The sequence below is a fragment of the Corvus hawaiiensis genome, chromosome 10 (assembly GCF_020740725.1).
Source record: "Corvus hawaiiensis isolate bCorHaw1 chromosome 10, bCorHaw1.pri.cur, whole genome shotgun sequence".
Classification (NCBI taxonomy): Eukaryota; Metazoa; Chordata; class Aves; order Passeriformes; family Corvidae; genus Corvus; species Corvus hawaiiensis.
Window position 1 is genome coordinate 14,387,217 of NC_063222.1, and position 15,350 is coordinate 14,402,566.

The 15,350-nt window shown below is 38.4% G+C and overlaps 2 long non-coding RNA genes across 15 annotated transcripts in view; one reads left to right on the forward strand and one right to left on the reverse strand.

The window, feature by feature from the left end:
- The window catches only part of LOC125330595, a 473,930-nt gene that overhangs the window by 267,046 nt on the left and 191,534 nt on the right, over window positions 1-15,350 (forward strand). The gene's annotated exons all lie outside the window — the stretch shown is intronic.
- Window positions 4,505-14,353, reverse strand: LOC125330597. The gene is made up of 3 exons (XR_007205632.1): window positions 14,185-14,353; window positions 5,621-5,814; window positions 4,505-5,341 (listed from the first exon to the last, which is right to left on the reverse strand). It is a non-coding gene; the product is annotated as an uncharacterized LOC125330597 (long non-coding RNA).

Consider the following 15,350-nt stretch of genomic DNA (forward strand, 5'->3'; position numbering starts at 1 on the left):
GAAACCAGTGCAAATTAGCAATAAAAAACACTAAAGGTATAGATCACTGGCAACAATTTAGGAATAATATCTCTGCCTGAAGCAAATTCTGGTGATTCACCGGTAATTTGCTAGAAGCCTTTTAACTTGGTTCTCATTTGTAAAGTTAATAGTAGGTTATTTTGCATTGTGATTGAAAGACCTGAAATCTTAGTTATTATTTAAGACTATTGATTTCTCCAAATGGAAATTCACCCATATATTAAAGATCTTCCTGTCATAAATGATAAAAGCAATAATAAGAATATAGTTTCCACATATTTTAAAATGCTGCTCTGGCTTAGACACTACCTTTGCTTGGGCTCGAGGTTTGCCTGCTGGTTGGCAAATAAAGTAAATTCTCAGTTTGGGCATCTGCTTTTATGATAAACATAGGGTCCAGCAAGTTTTTACAGTGAAGAATCAGGGATCCTTTTGTGATTCAAAGGACTTGTGAGATTTCTGCAATCAGGGCTAATGAAGGAGGCAGCTGCCTGGAATGGCTGCTTGGGGCACCAACATGTGTGATCCAATCTGGAGATGCAGCTCTCTGACCTCTGTGCTTCTGCTGAAGAAGTCCCTGAGGGTAAGAGGAGGTTTTCTCTGTACAGTTTCCTCTCTACAATTTTCACTGTACAGCCACTGCCTCTCTCACTCTTTGCTGGGCACCACAGAACCCAAATCTCTGGGGCTGATTCCTGGCTAATTATCCCAGGATGGGGTGGCATCCTTCATTCCCACAGTTGGGCTGGACCAATCCCGGCCCTGAGCTTTAGCCTACAATGACCAAGAGCCTTGGGTTGACTCAGGCCTGATCATGCTCTGTGTCTTTGTGGAGGGTACAGAGGGGTGCTGGCACCAGTATAACCCAGCATCTTGCAGTACTGGGAGAACTGGAAGTCAGAGGCTTTTCCCCAGCTTTGAGGGGCACAATGCAATTTAAAATTACAATAATATACTGCCCATGAGAGGAATTCCTGTCCTTTTGGATCCTCACACAGCTCTTCAAGCTTAATCAGAAGAACCATGGGATATAGATTTTAACATAATTATTTTACAGAAAGTCAAACAAATATAACAGGCAGGGCATAATTTTTATACAAATATATATTATATCTTCAGTATTAATCTAATGATATTGTGTTGAATGCAATGTAACAGGGATATCTTGTTTCATTTTAGACAGGAATTTTTGACTTTGTACTGATTTTCTTTTTTTTAGTTCACTTCCACAAACTTATGTCCTGTGTGTGGCTTCTGAGGCTTTATTGCCATGTGGGTGTGTAAAGGTGGGAACACACAGAGGTGAGATGTCACTGTGAGGATGGCCAGATTAAATCTTGGTGCACAGGAGGGGCTGCAGGGGACAGAGGCTCCTTAAGCAAAAGCAGAGGGACACTGGATCACACCAGAGAGAACTGTACAACTGACTGGGTCCTGAGTTTGCTTCTTTCCAAAGGCTACAGAAATAAAGTAATATAAATGGTCGGAGGAAAAACACAGAGCTGTTTTCAGAGGTCAAATCTACTATGCCCGCTTTCTTTAATTCTGCCCATTACTCAGAGCATAAAAACAGTTGTAGTTGCTTGCAATGTAGTAGCACAATGAAGTTTATTTGTGATACAAAAGAAGGCTCATAATACTTAACATTTACAAAATATATCTCCATGACATTTGTCCTTTTCATCTGATTTGCATTTGTTAGAGTTGTAGGCATGCACTTCCCTTTAGAGGTCATTGAATAGCCTGTGTGTGTTTTTCTTAAATGGCATTAAAGGCACACTGGGAATTAATCAAATTCCTACTGAAATTCACTCTGAATTCTTTTTCCTCGGGAAGTCATCAAGCTCAGTTCTGTGTGTGCAGCGTAATTCACCTAAAAGTACTTCACTGAACTGAAGGCCTCCTGTCTTAGAAAAGAAACCTTTCCATAATGAGGCATTTTTGAGGAAATAGCATTTCAGGCTCTATTCCTTGTTAGACACTGCTGTATGCTCAAAAAAATACTTAGCAGAATTTTGCATTCTCTTGCACAATGATAACTGACAGTGGAATTTCTTGCCCTGGCATCCAGTCAGTTGATGGAAAGATGCCAGCTGCTATGAGTTATGCTCGTATGTCTTTACTCCTGATTTCCTTATTTTGGTCCTTGCTAGTAGAAAATTTCAGATGTATTTGTTAATACTTTGGAGGAAATCCTGGCTTTAGTGAGGCCAAGACTTTACTCCTAATTGCAAGATGGCAAAAAGGAATAATGTTTGTTTGTTTTTGTTTCAAATGTTTTGCCTTTAATAGCCATGTGTTTATACTGCTTTAAAATCTGTGCATCCCTGTCAACATTATGAATGAGAAAAGTTTATGCAACAGAACACAGCAGTGTTCAGACCTTTTCTGTCTTGGGATCAGAAGATACTTTTCAGTGTTAACAGATCTTGAGAGATCATCTTCTTTGCTGTGAGAAATTAAGTACTATATAGGTGCTAAATCTGAATATGGAAATTACTATTAACATTAGGAATGGGGCATAAAAGTGAGTCAGTGTCTTGGAAGATGCTGCACACACTCTTGACACCTCAGTTCCTATAGCCTGCTTAGTCTGTGGTCTGTATGGCACAGGTTTGTGACAGATGTTTTACTGAATGAGGGAAAACACAAGTGGTGGGTTATTTGATTTTAGTCATTTTTCAAAGAAAAGAGATATAAATCTTTTAAAAAATAATTGTGTGTCTTAAGTCTGCTTAAATGAGCATCTATGCCCTTTATCATGGAAAAAATAATTAGAAAACTCGTTTAACATGCAGCAAAAATTGCAGCAATTTTTCCATCACTGCTGATTTTTAGATTGCAAAAGAAGCTATGTGGGTTTATTTTTCATGCTTCCATCTTATGCATGGAATTCTCTTTACAGGCAAATTTCATGTCATATTTTAATTTCAAATATGGGCTTTATGCAGCCTATTATTTAAAAGCTTTAGGAATATAGAAGCTCCTTCTTTTTTTTTTTCCTTCCTTTTTCTAAAATAGGAAAGTTATTTGATAAGTAGTTTAAATGTGCAGTCTTCTGAGGTAATGCTGCTTAGTGTCTGTGGTTTCTTTTAAGTAAATGTTCCATTGCCAGATGATGTTTCTATAACACAAAGGGAAAGTGTCATTTTCACCCTAGACATCCAAGTTTCAGGAAAATTTACCAAACCTAGGAAGAAGATAAAATCTCTGAAATCAATTTATAATACTTTACCTTTGTGTCTTGCAATGTTTTTCCCACGGAAAGTGGCTTCTTAAGTATCACAGATGGTATCAGAAAAAAAAAGAATTATAAGGATCTGGTCTGAGACTCGAGAGACCTGGATTTTAATTCTGTTCATCATCTGTTTGCCATAGGCAAGTTACTTTGCCTCCAGTTATGTCACCTGAGACCTCTGTGTCTGCCTGTGATACAGATAACTCAGTAATAACTGCTGTATTGATTTGACAGCAATAACAGACTCACGCTGATCTGTCCATTGTGCATCCATTACTGGTGCTGTAACAATGTTCTGTTTGCATGTCTAAGCTTCACTGCTAATGGAAATTAAAAGCCTGATACACCACTCCCTACACAACTTATTTTGATGGGGTTTTGTTGGGTGGTCGTGGGGTTTTGTACTTGAATTTTTGTAACAGACCACAGGCTCTCAGGTTGGCCCCACTCCAGCAACCTGAAAGCTTTAATCACTCCTTTGGAGAGCCTGTGTTCCTAAACAGATGATTTCAGCAGATGCCAGAGAAATAAATCTTCCTGAGATGAAAAGACATTCTTTTTGTGTCTCCTCTTTAAGTGGACTTGTTTGTGAAAGGTAATGGCAAGGAGCTAGAACTGGAGGCTGAAATTCTTTGGGTTTTAGACTGGTGAAACAGGTGGCACCTGTTCAGACTAATAGGCAGCTTCTCCTCCAACACTGACCTGCAGCACCTGGCAGGGCAGGGATAGTCTGCAGCTCCTCCTCCTCCCTGGGAGACCTCTGCTTAGCAAGGACACAGATTAGCAGCAGGAGGGTTGCAGCTTTAAGAACAGGCATTGTAATGGGCCCGATGCAAAGCCCGAACAGCTCATGGCAACAACTTCTATTCACTGCCTTCTGACTTAAATTGAGGCTGGCATCTGGTGTGAGGGTCTGGGCTCCAGTCAAGCAGATGGTCCTGAGTGTTGCATGTACATTACTCTGTAATTACTCACACGTGGAGCTGGGTGAAAAGATGAGCAGATAAAATAATCTCCTCTGCCTGTTAACTTCAGTGGGGAAGGCTCAGAAAGCCCTTCTAGTCTCTGTGCAACCTGAATTAAAATGTAACCTTCCCTGCTCACTTGCCCGTGTACATGACCCTATTCACTGCGTTTATGCTGAATGGTCTTTATTTTCATCATTAAAAGACCAGCAAAATTTTACAGATAATTTTTAGACATTTTTACAAAATTTGCATAAAAATTAGAAGTTTTTCAGTCAGTACTGGTCCATTAAGGAGAATGAGGATCCAGAAGTTTTTATTTTTATAATTTTCAGGGATTTCTAAGCCCTTTCTTCTTGGCATCTGTGTTTCACCTTTGGTCTGTACCCTCTGGTAGAGGAAGCACCTAACTTCTTCTCCTGGTAGGAAAGATCTGATATTTCACTGGAGATCAATGCAGCTTTTTGGATATCCACATCTGCTCCAGTCTGAATTCAGGTTTCTCAGAACATTAGAGTCAGGACTGACAAAGGGAAGCAATCCTTCCTTCAAGGGAAAATGCTGGGTCTCCCAGTAAAAATACCAGTCTCTGATTCTGTAATGACTTATGCATGTGATTAAATTTAAGCATATGAAATATCCTGCTGTAGCCTCTTAAGAGTAACCCTTTGCATAATTAAAACTTAGAAAAACATAATATTTTCTTGGAGAGGATGATTTAAAATCCCTGTCACAGTGATTAAAATTGCTAATTTTGTCTTGTAAGGGCAACTGGTGATTGAGATGACAAAAAGATGGTTAGAATATTATTATTGTTCTCATTTTTCACATTAGTGGTTTCCAGGATCTCAGAATGTAGCCACACACAATTACTATTCACACAACTGCAGGATGGGAATGAGTAGCAGAGGCTAAAATGGCAGGGGGATAAAGAAAACTTAATGTTTTTTCCGACATAGATGAAGCAAATTTCCCTTCCATCTGCTTTAGAAGGTGCTGAGATTTCCTGGCCATATTCCTGCTACCTTTGCCACCAACATTCTCATCCTATGGGTTGTGCTAAAGGTGGAGAAGTTTCCATGTGGCTGAGCACCAACTGGGAAATCACATGTGGTACCTGCAGGGCCAAGAACAAGAGACTGAATCAGGAAGCTCCTTTAAAGAACAAAGACCTAAATTGATAACAGTTTATGGAAAGCAAACTCAACAAATAGGTTATAATCAGCAGTGATGTGAACTGCAATCAGGTTATGGTGCTCTCTCCAGGACAATAACGACATTTTAATTTTTCCCCTTCAAAATATTGCCATGAATTTAGCTGCTGAATTATATATCTCTATTTAGTATTTTGCTGTCTTTTTTTACTACAGTGGACACATTTCAAATAGTTACCTACCTTATATAAAGTAGCTTTTGTTCTGATATAAATGAAGATTCATCAATTTTAAGAGAATCGTTAAAAGTAGTCTTGTATTTCCCAAGACTTGAGGAAATGTTTCTTTTCTGGTGTCTAATTTTCAGTGCTTGCCTCTTAATTTGCACAAATAATTGACAGCTCATTAACGACTTGGTAGGAAATCTGAAAAACAACTGAGAAAAACAACTTGAGTACAACAGGGGGAACAAAATATCTGCTTCTCTGTTGTGCTGTTAGTCTCCAATCAGATTTAAAATGAGGTTGGAAAATAAGTATAAATTATACAGGAAGAAAAGATTATGCTTTCATAGACAGCTCCTGAAAGCTTTCACCAGACCATGTGGGGCAGCTCGTTTGAAGTGTGTGGATTCTTGTGGCTCCATGGACGTCTGTGCTGGGAGTTCTCTGGTCCTTCTGGGCTGGCACTGCCAAGGCAGGACAAATACACTTTGCTTTAAACATTTGCTATGCCTTTTCTTGGATTTTACTGCAAATTTTGATGATTTAGTTAACACTATTGGTTTTATCTGGATATTTGAGCTACAGGATAAAAACTTTTTTGTTGTTCTTTAATTAAGTGCTGGGCTTGGGGAAGTCTTCTTTTGGAAGTTGGAAAAGTGGTGTCCCATAATGATGGCAAGACCTGTATCAACAGAGCCTGTAGCCAGTTCTGCTCCCAAATCCACTGGGTTTTCTTCTTAAGTAGAAGTTATTGGAGATTTCAACTGGTCACTGGAAGAGTAAGAAAATGCTTTGTCCAGAAAGAAAAGGTACTAGAGTAGCTTTCTGAAAACAAGTAACGATCTTTGTCTAAAGAACCAAATTAGTATTTCATATCTGGCCTCATGTCAGCATTCTCACAATTGTTTGTCTGATATAAAGAAGAGGGGTAACATTCGAGAACATAAAGAGAAAAAATCCACAGAGTGCTTTCTAATTTGGTAAAGAGCATAATTACTTTTGTAATTTGTACTTTGTAGTTTGAGGAGCTGCAACGCTAGTCACAGTGTTATTTCAGGAATACAGCGTGCCTACAAAACTCTGGGTCTGGGACATTTGGTTCAGATCACCAGAGTGCATTGGTGAGGCAAATACATGAACACAAAATTGGAATTTGGGAAAGGTACTTTTTCTCTTTCTTTTTTGGAAGTGTTCTAGCAATTAAATACTGTTCTTGAAATAATTTATTTCCTTGGGAATCAAAGTAAGATTGTAGCAGCTTGTGGTTTTAGCCATGGTAAAAGGATAAAACTGTAGTTAATGATTTTATCAATATTTTATGACCTTGTTCTTTTATGTGTAATTGGTGATCCACCAGGCACTGAGTAAAGCTGTTCCCATAAGTAAATATTTTGATAAATCCAAAAGCCTATGCAGAATAAAAAAATACTACTTGGAAACATAACTATTGACAGTATTTCTCCTCTCGGAGTATCAATATTGTTTGGTTTTGTGTGGTATTTGAAATAATTAAAAAAATTCGAAAGAAACTGAAGTAGTCAGGAAAAAGCTACTTTCCATGTAGAAGTGATTTTTGAGAGGAAGGCAAAGGCAAAAAAGAGTATGGTTTAGAGTATAGCAATGTGATTCAGGAAGCAACTAAAACAGGGTAATGGTACTGCAATAATATAGCATAAATTGTGTAGTATTCCCAGTGTAAATATTTCTGTGTAGCAACTTGTAGTGGAGGATACAACCTTTAGTCTTCAAATTATGTGTGCACACGTCCTCTGAAGTCACCACCATCGTTCAGCAGTGTTTGTGTGCACAAAGTACACATTGTTTCTGTATGTATGACATGCGTGGCTCGCTTTGGACACACGATGTTGAAGACTGGCAGCTGTTTAGATCCAAACCACACCATCAGGAGTCAAATGTGTGTCACGCTGGGCTCAGGAAAGGAGGTGCCTGCTGCCCACAGGTGACTCCTTTGCCAGCAGTAGAGGTGCACTCTCACAGCCAGGGTTCAAACAAAAATTGTGGTGGAGACTTCCAATGTTGCCTCTCTCGATTTTGGTGGCTGAGTAAACAAAGAATTTGCTGCTTCCAAAGATGTCAGTAAAATAGTTTTGAATTTCTCTTTTGTAGATATTTTCTAAGCAAAGACCAAACAGATCTTCACACAGTTATGTTTTTTACAGGAAAGTCTGGGCCTGTTTTGGTTACTTTACTTTGTATTCTGTGCTCTTTTCTCTACTACTTACTGGATGAGTAGCAGTTTCTTTGTTATTTTTGGTTTTCAGTCTTGCATTATTCACAAACTTCTGTTTTGAATTCCAAAAGACAGAAAAACTTCATCATGCATTCAAATCCACACATATATTATAAGAACATCCGCTGGTGATGAGCGTCATTGGCAGCTTCCACAAGCTAACATTAATTATGCACATAACGAAAAAGCACCATGACTGGGAATCATCATTTCTAATAAAAACACTGACTTCTAGTCATGGATCATTTTATCGCTCCTTGGGGCTATAAATCACTCATGTCACTAAGATATATGCTTTTTCTCTTTGCTTTATTCTCTACAGAACGTTCCTGCTGGTGTGGTGAGGGGATGAAGAGGAAAGTGTCTTGCTTTGTCTTTTTGAATAAACATCTCAGCCATCCACAGTGAGATGCCAGGGCAGATTTCATGGCTGTGGGGGAGCACAGAGGAGTAAAAGCTGAGGCTGGGTGCCATGAACCCAGCAAGGTTCATGAACAAGGCAAAGTCAGGGGCAGATTCAGTGCAGTTGCTATGCTCCACCATCTCATGCTGAATCTTTACTTAGGGGAGAGTTACATACTCAGCATTTAAGGCTCATATTCCTTTCTCCTCTCAGGTAAACAGGACAGAAAAAGGTGTAGAAGGTTTTCCAAAGCAATGGGTTGGTATTTCAGAGAGGTGGTTAGGTACAAGGCTAATCACCTGATGACTGAGAACCTGTTCTATTGTGTGAGTCAATAAAACCTTTCTCTTGGTTTTTGTGATCCTTAACTTTGTAATGTATTTTATTTCATAGAGTGACCCCATTTAATTAATCACGTGTGCTGTGAGACAATGGGTAGAGAGCGAGAAAGAAATTCTAAATTCCTACCAGAATACCAATCAGGTTCTTTTTCTGTATATTTCTTGTCTAATACTGTTTCCTTACTTTCCTATGAATTTTTAGATTGGGCATATGGACAAGTTGTTAAAGTGTTTCTCAACTTGTCAAAAAGGGGAATACTAACAATCCTGTTTATTTTTTATTCACACAGCTTTTGGGAAAATGTTTCAGAAATGCTGTTGCATGCAAATTAAAACCAAAAGCGATACTGGGGCCACTGATGTGCAAACTGATGTAGGTGCTGGTCACAAACACAGCACAGACCTTAACTAAGAGTATGAAATAAGGAAATTAAAATTGTTTGGCAGCTGAAGAAATGGGACGTAGAATACCTGGTAACCTGGTAACCTGTCCTGGATTCTGCGTGGTCAGAACTGTGCTGCCTGAATCTTGTTTTAATTGTACTGGTTAGGTCAAAATATTTAATTTCAACTGAAGTTACATTTATTTCAATTTCCTTAAAAGAGAGACTTTAGATAAAAAAGGTAATTTCCTTCAAGACGGGCTGAGCTGATATAATTAGTTCTTTGTTTCAGCCACCAAACTGAAAATTTGCCACCTTATTTCAAACTTTCTTTCTTCCTGCCTCTCAGTGATGGCAAGGTCATTTCTGTCTACTTTTGTGTTTGCCATCTCTTGTAGTCTGCTTGGCATTTGGATCTGCCAATACTTTGGAATTTTAGATGTACATGAACAGAGGAAGCCAGGTAAGGAGAGTGAGTCAAGATTATATCTCCTGCTTGAAAGCTCTTGTCAATATTAAAATACATTTGAGAGCAGTGAGATTTCCTTTGGAAGCAGCTAATATTTTTATAAAGAATTTCTGAAATACTGAAGAAATGTCAACTTGTCTTGCAAGTTATTTTTAAAACAATTTTCTCGATTCTTCTACAGTGGCTACACACAAAATGGAAAGGTGTATAGATACAGTGCTAAGATTGGCAGATGATAGTGAACCCATATATACAGATATACAGATTTGCTTGGTAGTATCTGAAAAGAGTGTGCCAAAGTTTTGTGCTACAGCACCTGCAATGCAAAGATTTCAGGGAAATTCTATGTATAGAATTCTTATACTCTGTTCATAAAGCAAGCTATTTGAGAACTGTGTCAGGTTCTTAAATAGAATTTTATATTGTATATCTTGTTAATACAGGGACAGTGGAATCTGTGGTTTATAATTTTTTTATGCTTCTTGTTTTCCTTTTGTACTTCCCTTCTGTCAGTGCTTGCTGCCTGTTTAGGGTGTGCCAGTGCAGAAAAAGAAGCAACTGGTGAAACATGAGAGTTTCTAGAACAACCATTTTGCTGCGAACAGCAAAAAAATATTTTAGTCAGGAGTATGAAAGGGTAGAATAAAACTTTTCAAAGTATTTTCTAAGAATAAGAGGTAACAAGCCAGTTTTCTTACTTCCTCTTCTAAGGCTGGGAGCTTCCATTTGCCATCTGAAACTTTTTCCTAAAACAGTTTTATAAGATCTGCAAGCCCTCTTATGCAATATGTTTTGATGTGATTTATGGTTAGAGAAGTTGCCTATTTTAACTTCACATTTCTCAAGTGTGAAGACACCAGATCAGGACCACAATTTTGTTTTAGCTTCCAGAAAGATTAACACGTATTAATAAGAGTATGCCTTGCATTACAGCACTTTTCAAGCTGTGAACACACATTAAATGACTTTGACTGAAGCAATTGGAAGAGTGGTGCAATGAACAGTTCATTCCACAAATATATTTCTTATTACAAGCAGAGCTGAGGAGTTCTGAGAACGTTGCCTGTTTAAACATCAGACCTTTGAAACAAATTGAATTGGTTTTAATTATTAAAAAAAAAAGAAATGTAAAAACTTTCAGGGTTTATAAGCCCTAGGGTAGCTTAATTAAAACTGAAGAGAAATTAAAATTATCAGAATTTAGGGCAACAGGAAAAGAAAGTAGGAACTTTCAGGCTATAATGAGAAAAGAAATAACTTTAAGTCTCTTGGTAATTGTGCAGCAAAACTTCTCTAATATGTTGGCTCAAGTAATAAACTGACCTAAATCTCTTCAAACCATCTAGATTTTAGCCTAAAATAAAGCATTTATGTATGGCTAGTTCTAAAGTAAAGTGAATCTACGTCAACTATTTATCATGTTAATGAAAATAAACTATTGATAATTTACCATAAACTTACAGATTAAACTACTTTTAGGTTACAAATGAATCCATAATTGAAACTCAAACTGGTTTCAGTATGAATGCTGCAAATGTGATTTCTTTCAGTCTGTAATATTCCTGACAACGAATGGGATCCACTTTTGAAAGAGTCCTTTGCAGTCCATCTGATCAGGAAGATCTGTTTTGACAACCCTGAGACTCAAAGGCTCTTTATTGCTATGACATGTTCTGTGTAGCATCACTTTCTGAGCTTGATGCCTCATGTTATTCTGCAAAACTTAATGCATCTTCTTAAATCAGGAGTTCAGAGTGCTATTTGTGTTTGTTTATTGGTTTTGCAAACACTGGTGTAAGGAGATTTCTGCAGGACAGTGGCAGGTGTCAGAAGTGACACCGTGGCAAAGCGGGCCAAGCACTCTGGTGGGACATAAGGTTTTGCTGATGAAGTTCTTTGAGAAAATGACTGATCTCCTTTGCTACTGAGGCATTTGCTTTCCTGGAGTCCATGGTGTGGCATGGTCTGCATGCTCATTTTTCTGATTGTAGATGCCAAAGTGCAGAATATTTTATCTGCCACAAGGTCCATGCAAACATTCTTCAATATCCCCCTAGACTTTGACATTGTGATCCATTCTTTTGCCATGCCTTGTACACTGTTGTTATTTATTATGCTAATACTTAGAGGCTAGTAAAGACCAGATTTTCGTTACTAAGTTTTATTAGCATCAGATAGGAAGAAAAGAATGAAACTTTCTTTGTTTTCAAGACGTCATCTTGATTTTTATGATTAGAAAGTAAATTCATTATAGCCATGTGTACTCAATGAAAAGCCAAGCAGCAGTAACAAATCCAGGCACTTCATAGCATGGCCTCAAGCTGTTATTCAAAATTTGTAATCCAAAGGCTTGACAAAACACGGTATCAGATGACAGACTGCAGTTCATTGTTGGATCTATTTGAGTTAACAGAGCAGTAATAAGTAATTTCTGTAATAAAATCATACCAATAGATAATTCTGTCTGCTGCAGATGACAATTCAGTGTACAATAGCAGCTTAATATTGCATGAAAAAAATTTTCTAATGTAATTTTTATCACTCAGAACTCTCAGAGAACTTAAGCACTCGGTTCTATTTACCCTTTCTACTCTTCTTATTTAGCTCTCTACCCCTCTTAAAGAACGGTGAGTTGATCTCTGACCTTTCAGAATAAGAAAGATTTATCTAAAATGTCTAGATAATGTGATATAATTTCCATTTTTACTTCTTTTTAGAAAATAAAAGGAGCAGTGTAGAGAAAATGACTGATGAAAAATTCACACGTGATTGCTGTGCCTTTGCAGACTACCCTGTGTTAATTAGATATGATTAAAGATGGTGTTTTGCATATCTTTATCCTAAGTTTACAGTTATGTTGTGTGACAGATGAATGAACACTGCTGTCTCTGATTTTACACTAAAACATGAGAAGTATTCAACTTGAAGAAGTAATTCAGGGACAAGGCGGGTGTATTTTCTGGGATTTTCTCTTGTGGCAATACTGCAGAGCTATCCAGGAAAATTTCTCAGTGTGGAGTTTGTGGTACATCAGAGGGAGATGGCTGTAGGTAACACCATGTGGGTGTAGATTCAGACAAGCCTTGATGGGGCAGATGGACAAGAAATTGCGAGATGAATCTGGCCACTGGTACAAGGGTAGAGAACAGCTTTGTATCACCATGCACACCACTCTGCTATGGTACCTGTAGCTGGGACTGACACCTCAAAAGTTTCCTAAAACAGAGTAGCTTCCAGACCAGCCTCGATCTTGGAAGAGTGCAAAATGGTTTTCAGCCACTCCTTTCCCCTGGGCTGTGAATTCTGTCCTTCTCCAGGCACTGCCACAGTCCCAGGCTGTGGATCCCTGGGTGGCTGAGCTGTGCTCTGCTCTCTTCTGGCTTTTGATGTCTCAGGGACCAGTCGGGGGTTTCATTGTTATTTCTTTGAATCTATGGCATGGTTTTTGCCATTGTTTATTTGGTTTGGCTTGGTTTTCTTTTTTAGCTTCTTAAATGGATTTATAGGGCAGAATCAGGTGTTTCATTTATTCACAGCAAAAAAGAGGGTGGTGATATTTTTGCCTGCTCTCACCCAGTAATAGCTCCTCTCTAAGCTGAGGAAAAAAGGCAGTTCAGATGCCATTACCATTTTTTGTTGAGTCTTCATTAAGGCTGCAGTTTATGATCTGGATTTTCTTGCCTGTCATATGTATTGCCTGGTAACCTCCTGGTTCTTAATTACCCCAAGGTATTTCAGGCCTGTCTTCTTTAGCAAGTGCACAGCTGTGTATTTTCTGGGGGATTACTACTTGAGCCCTAGTCTGAGCATTATTTAGATTATAAAGTATAAATTTAGAGGTGTCAGGCTTATGTATTTTTCATAAGGGATGTGCAGTGGTTGGTAGGTACCAGGAGTTTCCAAGGAATTAATCTACTGCACAATAGCAGGACTGATTGTGTGAATCATCCCTTTACCTTCAGTTCAGATTCAGGCATTTTATAGTACCCTGCTTACAGTTTTAAACACTCAGTATTCATATTCTTCACATATGAAATATTCAAATATTGTGAGGACCCTTTGGGAAAAAAAGGGATTTAAAATACAAATGTGTTTGTGTGAACAAATTTGCCTGTCAGTATCGGGATTAGCAAAGACTTCAGTTCTGATATAAGCGATTCAAAAAGGCCTCATATCTCACATGATGTACTTTCTGTTGTTACCGCTAAAAAAATTTCAATCAAAATACACATGTGGCCAAAAATAAAAAGAATAGCTGACCTGTTGATTAATTTACATAAAGCTATAACCAGCATGTTCAGCAAAATGCTTGAAATGGAGCCTCTCTGTTGGTTTCAGGAAACCTACCTTCTCTGTGCCATTCTAGCAAGGAAAATATTGAATAAAACATTATAATTCTAAATTTTAGAACAAAAAGTTAAATATTGAAGAAGTGTGGTAAAACCACTGAATCTCTTTTTTCCTCTATAAAAAAGATCATTTTCCTTTGAAAAACAGAATTGTATTTTAAAAATGTCCCCAAACACTCTTTTTGTTTACAAAGGTGTAAAGCGACCGCTAAAGTTAGGTTTAACTAACAAAGAATCTGAATTCTTTGTTAAAGCTGACAAAGAATATTAATGCAGTGTTGGAATAAAACTCCTAAAACCTTACTTTTTAATGCTGTGAGAGGAGATGCCGTTTCCTTAGTGAAGCAGGCCATGCAGCTTTAGCTTGCCCCAGTATTTGTACATACCAGAGTCTCATGTCACACTGGTACCAGCGCGGCCAAGTCCCGTAGAGGAGAGTGACAGCATCCCAATCAACAGCCAAGGAAAGTCCTGCAGTGCTTGTCCATGGTCAAAAGGGCTTTGCCAGCCCTGGGAGCAGGGTGGGGAGCAGTGCTTGAGGATGGTGCAAGGAAGGAGAGCCCCAGCCCTGTTTGGGTGGGAGATGTGGAGCAGGGGCGGGTGGCCCTCATCACTGACACAGCCATGCTGCCATCCACTGGTGCAGCGCTGCAGCGGGCACCTCTGCATGGCACGGGTGCACCAGGGGTGCATCTCCTGTCAAGAGAACCTCGGTTTTTCCTCTTTCTGATTGAGAAAAATGCTCAGGATTTTTTGCCTCAGATGTGCCCTTGTATGTCCAGTGGTGTTTCAGTGACTTGGCACGTGAACAAACTCACTCAGATCCCCTGCTAGCTGGATAAATAATAACACAGTATTTGTTAGATATTATTAAGTATTATTGCTAAATTTTTATCTCCAACTTTTTGGTCTTTATCTCAGTCTCTGTATGAATGGGATAAAGGACCAACAGTCTGATTAGTCCTCACCTCATCTTTTTGATTCCTAGTAGAGAGAAAAAATGTCTCAAAAGGATACTCTTACACATAAAAATCTGTGTTTAGCACAAGCCTCTGAGAGTTCCAGGTTGCTTAATCATGTGAATGCAAGACTGCTGCTGAGCTTTTGTTCTCTGCCCGTAGCTGGTGCCTTCCTTATTTAATTGCTGTGAACAGCTTCAGTTTGATGACAAGATATGTAATGAGGCATCCAGCTCTCTGTGCATCTCTGTACACAGGAGCCTCAAGAAGGGAACAAACAACACTACATCTTAATAGGAGATTTATAATTAGCCTAGTTATACACCTATCTGTGGGTATTTTCAATGTTTTTTTTTAATTACAATATACTCCTCATTCTCCTTTTCATCTAAATTTAAAATACTTTTCTATCTTACCAAGAGTATATTAAATACTAAGGCACTGTGCCAACTAAGATGTGTGAAAATCTCATGTTAAAAAATAAATATTTATGCTTGGCAAACTCTCGACTGCCACACCTTCTTTAATTTAGGGTACCTCTTCCTTGTATTTCTTAAAAATACAATCCTCACATGTCTTGCAGTTAGTATTTT